At 43.9% G+C, this 15,279-nt stretch overlaps 2 protein-coding genes across 4 annotated transcripts in view; one reads left to right on the top strand and one right to left on the bottom strand.

The window, feature by feature from the left end:
- Nucleotides 1-14,036, bottom strand: part of MTUS2 (microtubule associated scaffold protein 2) — a 737,980-nt gene extending 723,944 nt beyond the window's left edge. The window contains exon 1 of one of the 3 annotated variants that reach the window (XM_068267019.1): nucleotides 13,962-14,036. The gene's annotated coding sequence lies outside the window, so the exon portion shown is untranslated. Of the gene's footprint in view, nucleotides 1-13,838; nucleotides 13,910-13,961 lie in introns of those variants that run through there. The other 2 variants (XM_068267015.1, XM_068267020.1) reach the window with 2 other exon arrangements.
- Nucleotides 14,037-14,286: 250 nt separating this feature from the next.
- The window catches only part of SLC46A3 (solute carrier family 46 member 3), a 78,203-nt gene continuing 77,210 nt past the window's right edge, over nucleotides 14,287-15,279 (top strand). Inside the window, exon 1 of the mRNA XM_068267011.1 lies at nucleotides 14,287-14,391. The gene's annotated coding sequence lies outside the window, so the exon portion shown is untranslated. The remainder of the gene's footprint in view (nucleotides 14,392-15,279) is intronic.

Raw genomic sequence — 15,279 nt, 5'->3', positions numbered from 1 at the left:
TAGACTCTTCCACCACAATGACATGCCCTCTCGAAAGAGACCTAACCACTAGCTAAACGTTAAAGATAGTATGAACCTGAGCCTGCTAGCCATAAATGGTCTACTCATTCTCTAAAGGACAGGGAAAAATATTGGCAGTGCTTAATCAGGCTGCAACTTAAATGTAACCAACAGAGGTGTGCACTGCCCCCCAGGGACTTAAGTTACACACCTTGAATACAAATTACTATATACTGTATATGCATGGATAAGCTCCCCTGCCCATATGCCGAGCCCCTGACTTTTAGCCTAAAAAATTGGCTAAAAGTTAAGACCTGCCTACTGGCCGAACCCCCAATATGCTGACAGGCGCAGAGTGCGTGTACTTTAGCACATACAACAACCTGTCCTCGCTCTGGCTTGCAACCTCTAGTGTCCTGTGCAGCTTCTGAACTGGCCACAAGAGATCCAGGCTCACTGTCATGTGACCGCGGTTAGCCTAGAGCTCTCGTGGGCAGTTCCGAAACCTGATAAAATACTAGAGGCTACAAGTCAGAGTGAGGACAGGTAGCTAAAGCACGTTCCACAAGGCACTGTGCAGGGGCCCCGAACTTGTAACAGGTGGGAGGTCACCCGCAGATGGGCCAACAACCTCCCTCCTCACACACACACAGTCAGTTTTTCTGTGGTGATATATTATGCTTTTAAACGTATAAGGGCCGGCTTACAAGAAATGCGTTGTGCCCGCACATGTGGTGCCAATACAATGTAAAAACACATCCATTGAAGCACACAACACACTGCTGCATGCATTTTCAGTGCGGATTCATTGCCATTACAGTGAAAAAGGTTTTTTAAAGCGATGAAGATTTCAGAAATCGCCCTAAAAGCGATTGTGCAATGATTCCCTATGAGTCTTCACATATGAGCTATTTGATTCCGATCCGCTCACCAAAGTGCTGCCTGTACCATTTTCTGGGCGATTTGCCTATAGTGGAAGGTATAGGGAAATCGCAAAGCTCTTGAAAAAGCGCTTTGTATAGCGATTTCCCAAGCGCTTTCATGAATACATACATTGTTTTTATTAATTTCAAAGGCGATTTTAAAAATCGAAAAAAATTGATCAGCACTTAAAAAAGCGCTGGCGATTTGTGATGTGAACAAGGCCTAAGCGGTTCCCGCTCAGCGCAAAACGATAGCGTTTTTTTTTAAAAACCCTGGCCCATGTAAGCCTATGGCAGTGTTCTGACATAACATGCAGTGTTTTGCCGGCGATTAGCGATTGAGATTAGCATGCATAGCACCGCTAATCACGATTGCTCACAAAACGCTGCAGTGCCCAGTGATTTTTCTGCGTTAATCGCGGAAAAATCCCTCCCGCAAAACGCTAGCGGTAATCGCTGGCGTTTTGCGCTTTTAGGTGTGAATGTATTACTAAAATGTATTACTCCCTCTGAAGCTGCAAAAAAAAACCAAAAAAAAACTGCCCCCCCCAATTGTCCCTTTCCAATTGATCAATTCCCTGCAGAATTCGGACTAGCAATCTCACACATTATCTATGCAGCTAAGCATTTACTGTTAACTAATAGGAAAAAAAAACTCAGCTACCAACTATATCCAAAATATGTGGAAATCAAATGGTCTTTTGACTGGACATCACTGTTATATTAATCGGTGTCTTAGACCTCCACAAAGTATCCTGTTCTCCACCACTAAACTAAAGGAACGTTTCTTTCACTCCACCCATCCCTTACCCTTCAATCCTTTGGCTGACCCTCCTATTAGCTGTAGGTCCAGGTCATAAAGTTTGAAGACTAGGACCCCAGTAGCTGCTGATGATAATACAGGCCTAAGAATGCATCTAAGTAGAGAGCAACAGCAACAGTCATGAATCAGCAGCTATGGGGTATATTCATTATATAGTGTACTATCTGATTGCCCGGCGTTGCCCGGGTATGTATTTGGCTGGTGTCGGCTCCACACACTTTTTCTAACCCTAACACACAATTACTCAATGACGAAGGTTGTGAGCTTTGTAGTCTTTGGCATCAATAATTTGCATTGAAATGAAAAAATCTGATGGGTTGTTTGTGGCTCCACCCCCTTTTCTGAATTTGAACTCAGTCACCCAATGACCAACTGTACCAGGTTTGAGGCCTGTGCCATTAACAGTGCAAGAATGGTAGCAATTAAATATTCCCTTGAAAAGCAATAGGTGAAGCTTTATACACTTTTGTAGGCTCCACCCACTTTTTTGAATATTAATCCCATTCACTGAGTGACCAACTGTGCAAAGTTTAATAACCCTGCCATTATCAATGTAAGAATGGCTGCAGTTTACATTTTCCCAGTGAAATTAGTATTTTTCTCCACCCACTGATGACCCGGCGTTGCCTGGGTATGTATTTGACTTGTGTTGGTTCCGCCCACTTCTTCTAACCCTAACGCACAAACACTCAATGACCAAGTTTGTGAGCTTTGGGGTCTTTAGCATTAATAATTTGTATATTCCCATAGAAATTAAACAAATCAGATTGGCTGTTTGTGGCTCTGCCCCTCTCCAGCATTTAAACCCCAGTAACCCAATGACCAACTGTAGCAGGTTTGAGGCATCTGCTATTACCAGTATAAAAATGGCAGCAATTTAAATATTCCCCTTGAAAATCAACAGGTGAATTTTGATTGGCTATTATAGGCTCCACCCACATCCCTGAATATTAATCTCAGTCACCCCGTGACCATCTGGGCAAAGTTTGGGAACCCTGCCATTAACAGTGTAATCAGGCCTGCAGTTTGTGAGCTTTTGGGTTCCTGGCATCAAAATTGTGTGAATGGAAGCAGTTTATAAAAAAAAGCAAATCTAATTGGCTGTTTGTGGCTCCACCCCTTTAGTTAATTTGAACCCCAGTGACTTGATGACCGACTGTAGCAGGTTTGAGGCCTCTGCCATTAACAGTGTAAGAATGACAGCAGTTTCAATATTACCCTTGGAAATCAATAGGTGAATTTTGATTGGCTCTTATAGGCTCCACCTACTTTTCCGAATATTAACCACTTTACCCCCCCAGTGCTAAATTTCTCCGTCCCTCTGCGCACTGCTTCACCCCCAGGGACGGAGAAAGGCGCACTTGTTTGTTTACTGGCTGGGAGTGGGCGGGGACCTCGCGCGCACACTCCAGCCAGCCAGCACAGCAGGTGACTAATTGGATGTTAGGAACAAGCGTTCCTAAATCCAATTAGACGCGCCGATTGCGGACACAATGGAGACTGCTTCAAACAGAAGCAATCTCCATTGATAACAATAAAATGTAAACAAACGTGCAACGCGCGATCGCGCGCCCCCGCGACCCGCGCGTGCGCGCGCACACCCCCGCTCTGCAGTGCAATGATTAGTTATGGGGACCCCAGTCCCCAATAACCAATCATATCACAGAAAAAAATGAATCGAAGCAGCGCTGCAAGTTACAAATCGCGCTGGTGCTTCAGGGGTAAAACCCCTCCGTTGTGAAGTGGTTAATCCTAGTCCCCCAGTGACCAACTGTGTCAAGTTTGAGAACCCTGCCATTAACAGTGTAAGAATAGCTGCAATTTATATTTTCCCATGTAAAAAGTTAGTTGCTTTTGGCTCTGCCCACTATTTCTAACCTTGACATACAGTCACTCAATGACCAAGTTTATGAGCTGTGGGGTCTTTGGCATCAATAAATTGCATTTTACTATTGAAATTAAACAAATCTGATTGGCTGTTTTTGGCCCACTACCTTTTCAGAATTTAAACCCCAGTCTCCCAGTGACTGACTGTACCAGATTTGAGGCCTCTGCCATTAAGAGTGTATGAATGGCAGCAATGTAAATATTCCCCTTGAAAATCAAAAGGTGAATTTTGATTGGCTGCTGTAGGCTCCACCCACTTTCCTGAATATTAGTCCCAGTCAACCAGTGGACAACTGTGTCAAGTTTGAGAACCCTGCCAATAACAGAATGGCTGAAATCAATCTAAAAAATCTGATTGGCTGTTTGTGGCTCCACCCACTTTAGTGAATTTGGACCCCAGTCACCCAATAACTGACTGTATCAGGTTTGAGACCTCTGCCATTAATAGTGGAAGAATGGTAGCAATGTAAATGTTCCCCCTTGAAAATCAATAGATGAATTTTGATTGGCTGTTTTAGGCTCCACCCACATTTCTGAATATTAATCCCAGTGGGTAATTGTGTCAAGTTTGGGAACCCTGCCATAAGTTGTTGGCGCCGCACACTTTTTCTAACCTTGACATACAGTCACTCAATTATCAAGTTTATCAGCTTTGGGGTCCTTGGTATCAATACTTGTATTTTCCCATTGAAAAATAAACAAATCTGATTGGCTGTTTGTGGCTCCGCTCACTTTCTGAATTTGAACCCTAATCACCCAGTGACCAACTGTACCAGGTTTGAGGCATCTGCTATTAACAGTATAAGAATGGTAGCAGCTTAAATATTCCCTTTAAAAATCGAAAGGTGAATTTTTATTGGCTGTTGTAGGCTCCACCTACCTTCCAAATTCTTAATCTCATTCATCCAGTGACCAACTGTGCAAAGTTTGAGAACACTGCCATTAACGGTGTAAGAAGGGCTACAGTTTATATTTTCCTAGTAAAATTTGTTTTTGGCTCCACCCACTTTTGGTAACCTGGACACACAGTCACTTAATGACTAAGTTTGTGAGCTTTCAGGTTCTTGGCATAAAAAATGTGTGAATGGAAGCAGTTTATCCACCAAGGAAATCTGATTGGCTGTTTGTGGCCCCGCCCCTTTTGTGAATTTGGACCCCAGTCACCCAAAGACCGACTGTAGCAGGTTTGAAGCCTCTGCCATTAATAGTGTACGAAAGGCAGCAGTTTAAATATTCCCCTTGAAAATCAATATGTGAATTTTGATTGGCTGTTGTAGGCTCCACCCACTTTCTTGAATCTTAATCGCATTCACCCAATGACCAACTGTGGCAAGTTTGAGAACCCTGCGATTAACAGTCTAAGAATGGCTGCAGTTTACATTTTCCCATTTAAAATGAATGGCTGAAATTTGATTGACTGTTTTATGCTCCGCCCACTTTTCCTGGATTTGTAACCTTGGCCACTAAGTGACCAACTGTGCCAAGTGTGGGGACTCTGGCTTGATTACTGTGAGAATGGCAGCCTTTTACATTTTTTCCATTGACTTGATTGGGTGAAATCTGATTGGCTGTTTGTAGCTCCGCCAATGTGTGCAGGGGGGATGTGAGACCCCCAGAACATATCATCCCAGGTAGTAAGGGATCTCTATACCAAGTTTCGTTTAAATCGGTCAAGGCATTTTCGCGTGATCGCGGCACATACATACATACATACATACATACACACTCACAGTACATACACACACACATACATTCGATTCGATATATATAGATAGCAGTAAAATTGCCTTGCTCAAGCAGCACACAGCAATTTTACCTGTACATTCGCAAGTAGCATAGCAAGCATGGTGTCCATAGTGCAACTCACATTATTTAGGTAACATGCAAATTGCTTTTATAATACGTTTCCCAAATGGCATAATGTACATTATACTGGCAACATCAGTGTTACCTGCATAACGCCAGTTGCACTATCATTTTAACACCTATATACCTCTTCCTCTGCTGGATCAGAAGGAAAGCTACCGTACTGTTCAGGCACCTGCCCTGTCATCCCTGCACACAGATTATAAGCTTGCTCTGTGCTAGGATGGCAGGATCGGTACCCGCTGGCTGGCCACCTCTTAATCATCTTTGAGTGCTGCTAAGGCTTATTTTCAGGGTAGGGGTTATATTTTAAACATGCTCAATTTTTTTTAAGAAGTCTTCATCCATCATGGCATCATCTATGACTGTCAGGTTCGGCACTTGCTCAGTACTAGAAAAGGTGAGACTTCAGCGCATCATCTGATCAGCATAAAGAATGATTGGATGTAGCTTATCTTCCCTGCAGGAACTTTACACTAGCAGGTGCAGAAAGAGAGTGACCGAGATTGCCTCTGACCCTTCTCACCCTGCTCAATCCATCTTCCAAATGATGCCTTCAGAGTGAGATACCGGTCAGTCACAACTAAAACTTCCAGGCACGGGAACAGCTAATTCCCTCAGGCGGTAGCCATGCTTAATGCAGAACCACGATATATCTACTAGGACTTGAAAGCATTACAGCATAGAACCGAAAATGGACACTTCACACCCTGTTTATTGCCACTATAACTTACATACTGTCCTTGACTAGTACTGTATGTCCCTGTACTGTTTGTGTCTGTTAAGAAGCTGCCAAGTCAAATTCCTTGTAAGTGCAAACTTATTTAGCCAGGTAAATTGATTCTGATTCATACTGAGTGTACTTGATTTATTCTCAAAACTGACACTGTGCTTATGAAGTGATCAACCTTTTTTGCTCTTAACAAATTCTCAAATGCCTCTTTGTACAAAACCTGGCAAATGTCTTCAATACAAGCTGGAAAAGCAAGTTTGCAAGAGTTTATTGTTAATGAAATAATATAACTATTGCTTAGGGCGCTTTCACACTTACGCATGGTGCTGTCCATTGTGACGCATTGCACATTCTGTGCGAAACACAAGGTAACATAAAAGTCCACTGACTTTCATGTTATCATTCACAGTAAATAAAGTGTTCCCGTGCATAGAGGTGTAACGCATCTGGGAACATTTTATCGCACAATGCAAGTCAGGCTGGGATTTACATCACAGAAGCCTATAGGCACATATTTCCTGGCATCCTAGACTTCGCACTCTATGAACCTACAAACCCCCGCTGAACCGCACCGCAAGTGTGGCTGGCCCAGCTGTCACTTCTCCCTTACTTCCCTTCCCCGTCATAAGTAGCTACAGGTGCCCCTTAGTATTAGGTACTTTCACCCTCAGTATAGGTAGTTAGGTAGCCAGGTATAGGTGCCCCCTGTATAGGGTAGTCAGGTATAGTTGCCCCGAGTATAGGTAGCCAGTTTAGTTGGTCCAGTATAGGTAACCAGTATAGTTGCCCCCAGTATAGGTAGCCAATATTGTTGCCCCATATATAGGTAGCCAGTATAGTTGCCCCAGTATAGGTAGCTAGTATAGTTTCCCCCGGATTAGGTAGTATAGTTGCCCCAGTATAGGTAGCTAGTATAGTTGCCCCCAATATAGGTAGTATAGTTGCCCCAGTATAGGTAGCTAGTATAGTTGCTCCCAGTATAGTTGCCCCAGTATAGGTAGCTAGTATAGTTGCTCCCAGTATAGGTAGTATAAATACCCCTAGTACAGGTAGTATTGTTGCCCCAATATAGTTAGCTAGTATATTTACCCCCAGTATAGGTAGTATAGTTGCCCTAGTAAAGGTAGCTAGTAAAGTGTCCCCCACTATAGGTAGTATAGTTGCCCCAGTATAGGTAGCTAGTATAGTTGCCCCAGTATAGGTAGTATAAATACCCCTAGTACAGGTAGTATTGATGCCTCAGTATAGGTAGCTAGTATAGTTGCCCCCAGTACAGGTAGTATAGTTGCCCCAGTATAGGTAGCTAGTATAGTTGTCTCCAGTATAGGTAGTATAGATGCCCCAGTATAGGTAGCTAGTATAGTTGCTCCCAGTATAAGTAGTATAGTTGCCCTAGTATAGGTAGCTAGTATAGTTGTCTCCAGTATAGGTAGTATAGATGCCCCAGTATAGGTAGCTAGTATAGTTGCCCCCAGTACAGGTAGTATAGTTGCCCCAGTATAGGTAGCTAGTATAGTTGTCTCCAGTATAGGTAGTATAGATGCCCCAGTATAGGTAGCTAGTATAGTTGCTCCCAGTATAAGTAGTATAGTTGCCCTAGTATAGGTAGCTAGTATAGTTGTCTCCAGTATAGGTAGTATAGATGCCCCAGTATAGGTAGCTAGTATAGTTGCTCCCAGTATAGTTGCCCCAGTATAGGTAGCTAGTATAGTTGCTCCCAGTATAGGTAGTATAAATACCCCTAGTACAGGTAGTATTGTTGCCCCAATATAGTTAGCTAGTATATTTACCCCCAGTATAGGTAGTATAGTTGCCCTAGTAAAGGTAGCTAGTAAAGTGTCCCCCACTATAGGTAGTATAGTTGCCCCAGTATAGGTAGCTAGTATAGTTGCCCCAGTATAGGTAGTATAAATACCCCTAGTACAGGTAGTATTGATGCCTCAGTATAGGTAGCTAGTATAGTTGCCCCCAGTACAGGTAGTATAGTTGCCCCAGTATAGGTAGCTAGTATAGTTGTCTCCAGTATAGGTAGTATAGATGCCCCAGTATAGGTAGCTAGTATAGTTGCTCCCAGTATAAGTAGTATAGTTGCCCTAGTATAGGTAGCTAGTATAGTTGTCTCCAGTATAGGTAGTATAGATGCCCCAGTATAGGTAGCTAGTATAGTTGCCCCCAGTACAGGTAGTATAGTTGCCCCAGTATAGGTAGCTAGTATAGTTGTCTCCAGTATAGGTAGTATAGATGCCCCAGTATAGGTAGCTAGTATAGTTGCTCCCAGTATAAGTAGTATAGTTGCCCTAGTATAGGTAGCTAGTATAGTTGTCTCCAGTATAGGTAGTATAGATGCCCCAGTATAGGTAGCTAGTATAGTTACCTCTAGTACAGGTGATATAGTTGCCCCAGTATAGGTAGCTAGTATAGTTGCTCCCAGTATAAGTAGTATAGTTGCCCTAGTATAGGTAGCTAGTAAAGTGTCCCCCACTATAGGTAGTATAGTTGCCCCAGTATAGGTAGCTAGTATAGTTGCCCCAAGTATAGGTATTATAGTTGCTCCAGTATAGGTAGCTAGTATAGTTGCCCCCAGTATATGTAGTATAAATGCCCCTAGTACAGGTAGTATAGTTGCCTCAGTATAGGTAGCTAGTATGGTTGCTCCCAGTATAGTTGCTCCACCCAGGCAACCGTTTTTTCAGCCAGCTCCCTTTGGGCCGAAGGTATCGGTCCATCTACACCAGGACCACTAGACACAGAAACAGCTTCTTCCCCTCAGCTGTAAACTCGCTAAACTCCCTCCACGCGCTCCCCACCACAGCATGATCATGGTTTGCCGTCACACATATCCATAGCAGCGCCAAGCCCAGTGAATAACTTGAGGGTTGTGTAACTATACAAAATTGAGTGTTGGTTTTTGCTTGTGTGTTTTCTCTGTATGAAATGTATGATAAGTGTTGACCCTTTCTGATGTTTTCTGTGTCCTCTATCCTACCTGTATCCTGTACGTGCCAAGACCAATTCCGGGCACGACCCAGTCGTGCTTGGCGAAAATAAAGATTCTGATAGGTAGCTAGTATAGTTGCCCCCAGTACAGGTAGTATAGTTGCCCCAGTATAGGTAGCTAGTATAGTTGCCCCAAGTATAGGTATTATAGTTGCTCCAGTATGTACAGGTAGTATAGTTGCCCCAGTATAGGTAGCTAGTATAGTTGTCTCCAGTATAGGTAGTATAGATGCCCCAGTATAGGTCGCTAGTATAGTTACCTCCAATATAGGTAGTATAGTTGCCCCAGTATAGGTAGCTAGTATAGTTGCTCCCAGTATAGGTAGTATAGTTGCCCCAGTCAGTGGCGTAGCTAAGGTGCTGTGGACCCCGATGCAAGTTTTACAATGGGGCCCCCTATGCACTCTATACATAACAATGGATACAGCGCACCAAAACCTGCCAATGGCAACTACAGTGTCAGAGTTGCAAGAAGGGGATGGGGAGCAGTTTGTTAATGATTACCACTATTCAAAGTATCCATACAAGTGATTATTATGAGCACAGGACCAATAGAGAGCTAATACTGTAGTTGAGGGAGAGCCCTTCGGGGCCCCTCTGGCCCAAGGGCCCCGATGTGGTCGCTACCTCTGCACTCCCTATTGCTACGCCCCTGGCCCCAGTATAGTTAGCTAGTATATTTGCCCTAGTATAGGTAGCTAGTAAAGTGTCCCCCACTATAACAATAACAACAATATTATTTATATAGCGCTTTTCTCCCTGGGAAGAAGGTAGTATAGTTGCCCCAGTATAGGTAGCTAGTATAGTTGCCCCCAGTAAAGGTATTATAGTTGCTCCAGTGTAGCTAGTATAGTTCACCTCAGTATAGGTAGTATAAATGCCCCTAGTACAGGTAGTACAGTTGCCTCAGTATAGGTAGCTAGTATAGTTGCTCCCAGTATAGTTGCTCTAGTATAGGTAGCTAATATAGTTGCCCCAGTATAGGTAGCTAGTATAGTCGTCTCCAGTATAGGTAGTATAGATACCCCAGTATAGGTAGCTAGTATAGTTACCTCCAGTACAGGTGGTATAGTTGCCCCAGTATAGGTGTTATAGTTGTCTCCAGTATAGGTAGTACAGTTGCCCCAGTATAGGTAGTGCCCCCAGTGCAGGTAGTATAGTTGCCCCAGTATAGGTTAGCCACGATGGAGGAACAGCAGGCTCACAGCAGTGGGGAGGGGGGGCAAGTCCCCCCCTCCCTGACCTGGGGCCCCGACCTTCCATGCTCCCCCCTTCAGATATTAGAGCAGTGTATCAGCCGCGGCGGGCGGTGAATGAATGACTCACCTCTTCCTTCCACGTACCAGGCGTCAGAGTGCTGCGTTCCATATGTCTTTTCTTTCTTCAATGCCGCCCACTGTACCTGCGCAGGAATCTCCTGGCGACGTCAGCAGGAGCAAGAACATGCGCAGCCACGGGGCCCCTTGCGCAGTGGCTTACAAAATTAAAGTCGCAAATACAAGAAGCAAACTGCGGCGGGGGATCGTTTTGTCCAGACGCAGGACGTCTGCGGGGGGGGCGATAGAAGGCCAAGGTTAGTTACCAACTCTCTTTTTTTTTACATTACAGTACTCCTTTAAGTGGTAAAAACCATGGAACATGAACCAGTTAAGGTGGCCACTAACGATCCAAATTTCTAGTCGTTTGAGCGATCAGAGATTCTGATCGGATTGGTTGTAAATAATCACCATTAATGGGCACAATCAATTACAAACGATTATAAAAACCGATTGGATTTTCATGGAACCAAAATTTGGATTTTCTTGTCGGTTTTGATAGACAGGAAGCAAAGATTGGTTCGTTAATGGTGTAGTGAACAATTTCACTTGATAGAATTATCTGATCTCTCAAACAATTTTCTTCACGAGAAATTGGATTGTTAGTGGCCACCTTTAAAGTATCCTTTGAATATATTCACTCAACTTGCCCTTATATTAAATAGATTTAGTAAATTTGGATGAAAAAAATTGAATAAATAGTAAGCACCATTAGAGCAGGCATTATGCCAGCATGGGCCAACATTCCTCAGCAATAGTATCAGCATCTTGTGGAGTCCATGCCAAGAAGAATATCAACTGTGATCAGAGCTAAAGATGGACCAACTCGTTATTAGAGGGTGTCTCTAATTTTCTGGCAACCCAATGTATATATTATATTACAGGGGTCTAGTCCTGGAAAAAGAAGTGAGTGGACTCACCCTAAAAGCCTCTGCGCCGCACGTAGCGCGGCGCACCCCAAAACGGGCGTGGTTAAGCAAAGCATGGGCGTGGTCATGGGTGGGGCCAAATATACATGGCCTTAGCAGTGGTATAAAAGGTCTGCCAGGGGAAGTTTGAGCTCTGTAGTAGTGTATCCCCAAAAAGTAGATGTAATCTGACATAATTTCACCAAAAATACACATAATCTGGCAGAGGTTCCTCCAAAATACAGATAATATGGCAGTGGTTCCCCCAAAATAGACAACCTGGCAGCAGCAGTTCCCCCAACATACACATAATCTGGAAGCAGTTCCCCAAAATACGTGAAACCTGGTAGTGGATCACCCAAAATACACGTAACACCCAAAATACATGTAATCTGGTAGCAGCGGTTCCCCAAAAATACAGATCTGACAGCAGTTCTCTAGTGAAGACCGCTGCCCTTCCCCGCTGCTCTGCCCAATGCTCCTCTCCGCTGCGCTGCTCCCCTCCAGGGTGCAAGGGGGGACGGCGTCCACTCTCCAGAAAAAGTGCGTGGACGTTGTCCCCCCGCGTTCACGCCGGACTCGACCCGTTATATTATCTGAATTACGTTAGATGATTATTTGTTACTTGCGTATTATCCCGCCTGGAAAGTTTGGCAGCTTTTTTAAGTTCTGTTTGCTCCCAGGTTTCTGTTGCACTGGTCCCGAGTTGGTATGATGCTCAGTTCCCAAGTTATTGGTGTCCCCTGAACTTGGCTGCAGAAAGTGCAATTACAGAAGTACGGGACAAACTCGACATGATAATGAGCAGCACACCCGGTAGGTCTTCTACTTCCTTCGCAGCATAAATCTGTGTCTTCAAACCTTACGTCAAGTGCCCTGGGTCACTCATTACAGATGAAGGAGCAGCGCAGCTATGCACCCTCGTCTCCTCTCTGTCTGGCCACTAACGGTCCAATTTCTAGCGTAAAATCGTTCGAGCGATCAGAAATTCTGATTGGATTGGTTGTAAATAACCTCCATTGATGGACACAATCGATTATGAATGAGTGAAAAAAATGTCGCCCGAATGAATTTTCGTTGAACGAAAATTTGGATTTTCTTGGTGGTCGTGATAGATAGGAAGCAAAGATTGGTTAGTTGATGGTGTAGTGAACGATTTTTCGTCCGATCAGAATTTCTGATCGCTCGAACGATTTTTCGCTAGAAATTGGACCGTTAGTGGCCAGCTAGGCCTGGTTCACATCTGCTTTTTTTTTACGGAACGTAACCGGAATGTATACTGTACAAACGGAAGTGAAAGGATCCAATGTTAACCTATTGGCCGTTCACATGCGTCCGTTGGTACGGATATGTTCCGTTCCCCGGACCAAAAAAATGCAACAGGCCCTAATTTTCCGGACCGTTCTGCCCAGCGAAACGGAACTGGACAAAAAATGCTTTTGCATTAGAGCAATGAAGAACGGTATGTTTCTTCACACTCCAAGCAAGGGTACCCGGGCTTTAAATACATACCTAAAGGCCATCAATAGAGGCTTCCGTATTCATTTGCGTCGTGTGACTAGTCACATGACGCACTGTGTAATCACAGCGCAAGAAAAGGAAGCCTCTGCTGCTGCCATTAGGTATGTATTTGCTGGCAAACGGAGTGAAAACCGATCCGATCCATCGGTGATCAGATCAGTTTTCATAATCCGTTTGCCAATGTGCACAGAGCCATCCGGATCCGGTGAAGCGGAGACTGGATCCGCTCACCGGATCCGTTTGGTTCATATTTTCTAATGTGAACTGGGCCTTACTGGCAGGAGACTCAATTCCACTGTGCTTTCTGCAGCAAAGTGCAGGGAACACCCGTCCCCCAACTTGGGAACGGGGCATCACATTGACTCGGGACCCAGTGCAAAGGAAAGTCGGTACTTTCAACTTTCCAAAAATGGTTAGCTCTGGCTAGCGGATCAAACAGAGCTTTAACAAAAAGTTGCCAAACTTTCCAGACGGGATAATAACATAGCTCCCAACTGTCCCTCTTTTGGAGGGTCAGTCCCTCTTTCCTCATCATTTGTCCCTTCTATGTAAATTTATATATATATATATATATATATATATATATATATATATATATCTACTACAAAATGTGTTTGATTGACTCTAAACTTTATTCCCATACTTTAAATTGATATATTAGTAATTTTAAAACGTTTAAATGAAGGAAAATGAACCAGGATAGAAAGGACCAGTGAGATTTGAATTGTAAAACATATTTTTCTTATGAAATCTTTATGGTATGCGTGACTAGGGGGTGTGATGAGGCGTGATCAGGGATGTGGCTTAAGCGTCCCTCTTTCTCATCTCAAAAAGTTGGGAGCTATGTAAGTAAGTAGTAAGTACCGATTATTTTGCAGTGGCAAACGACATAGATCACTTTCAGGAAACTCCTGCAGTCAGCAATCGCCAGCGTCACACATGTGAGAGGAGTAAACTGGAGATAACAAAGAGGAAGAAGCTTCTCACTCAGCTTTATCTGTTTTGCTTCCTCTCTCTTCCTCTCCACGACTTACGCCACACAGCGGCCCCGTGTGTCCCCTCATAGAAGCCCCGCCTCTCCTCACGCCACACAGCGCCCCCCCTGCGTCCCTTATACAAGCCCCGCCTCTCCTCACAACAGCACCGATAAGCTTTCGTCAAACAACATGCCCAGCACTATTGCACAAGCAGATTGGGCGTGGTTTCGCTGTACGACAGCAGGATTCCCCTACAGCACAAGACGGGGGCGGGGTTACAGCGTCCTAATAGACAGGCAGTGGGCGGGATGTGTGGAAACAACAATTGCTGTGCAGTCAGTGACAGAAGTGCAGAAGGAGGGACATGCAGAGCAGACTGTGGGGTGACAAGTGGAGGCGCGCAGACTGGCCTGGAGCTGTCTGCCGGTGACGGGGGTCAGGTGGGTGCACTGCTGCGCTGGATGATCAGTGTGTGTGGATGGCCATGCTGGTTATAGGCAGCTTACAATTGTGGAGAAATGTCTGTCTGCCTTTGGTATAAAGCTGAATGTTTTATATGTGCAATGTATTTTTATTATTCACTGTTACCTTCTTTTCAAGATACAGGCTTGCTTATCATCCCAAGCTTGTGTAGTATAAGGTGTCACTGCTGTGCTTATAGTGACAGTACAAAGTTCTAGCGTATTGCGCACATCTCTCCTTCTCTCTGCTGTAAGTCCTGCATCCCTTTCTACTCCTCCACATCCAGCAAACGTTGCATTATAGAAGTGCTAATAATTACATTATTACAGCATAGCTCCCAACTGCCCCTCTTTTGGAGGGACAGTCCCTCTTTGGGAGCTCTGTCCCTCTTTCCTACTCATTTGTCCCTCTTTCTATGTAAATATATATATTTCTCTACAAAAATATTTGTTGTTTGACTCTAAACTTTATTCCCATCCTTTGAAATTGATATATTACTAGTTTTAAAATGTTAATATGAAGGAAAATGAACCAGGATAGAAAGGACCAGTGTGGTTTGAATTGTTAAACAACATATTTTTTCTTATGAGATCTTTATGGTTTGCGTGACTAGGGGCGTGGCTTAAGTGTCCCTCTTTCTCATTTCAAAAAGTTGGGAGTTATGTTACAGTATGTACTCTATTATGAAACCTAGGGGTTGATTCACAAAGAGCTGGTACCATTGCCCACCGAGCAGCAATGTTACTGGTCTGTACTGACAATAGCATTATTATTATTTAGTATTTATACAGCGGCGACATCTTCTGCAGCACTTTACAGAGTATATTTAGTCTTGTCAATAACTGTCCCTTGGAGGAGCTCACAAT

This window comes from Hyperolius riggenbachi, chromosome 2 (assembly GCF_040937935.1).
Source record: "Hyperolius riggenbachi isolate aHypRig1 chromosome 2, aHypRig1.pri, whole genome shotgun sequence".
NCBI classification, from domain to species: Eukaryota; Metazoa; Chordata; class Amphibia; order Anura; family Hyperoliidae; genus Hyperolius; species Hyperolius riggenbachi.
Note: the sequence above shows the minus strand (reverse complement) of the source record. Positions and strands in the feature narration are given on the sequence as shown.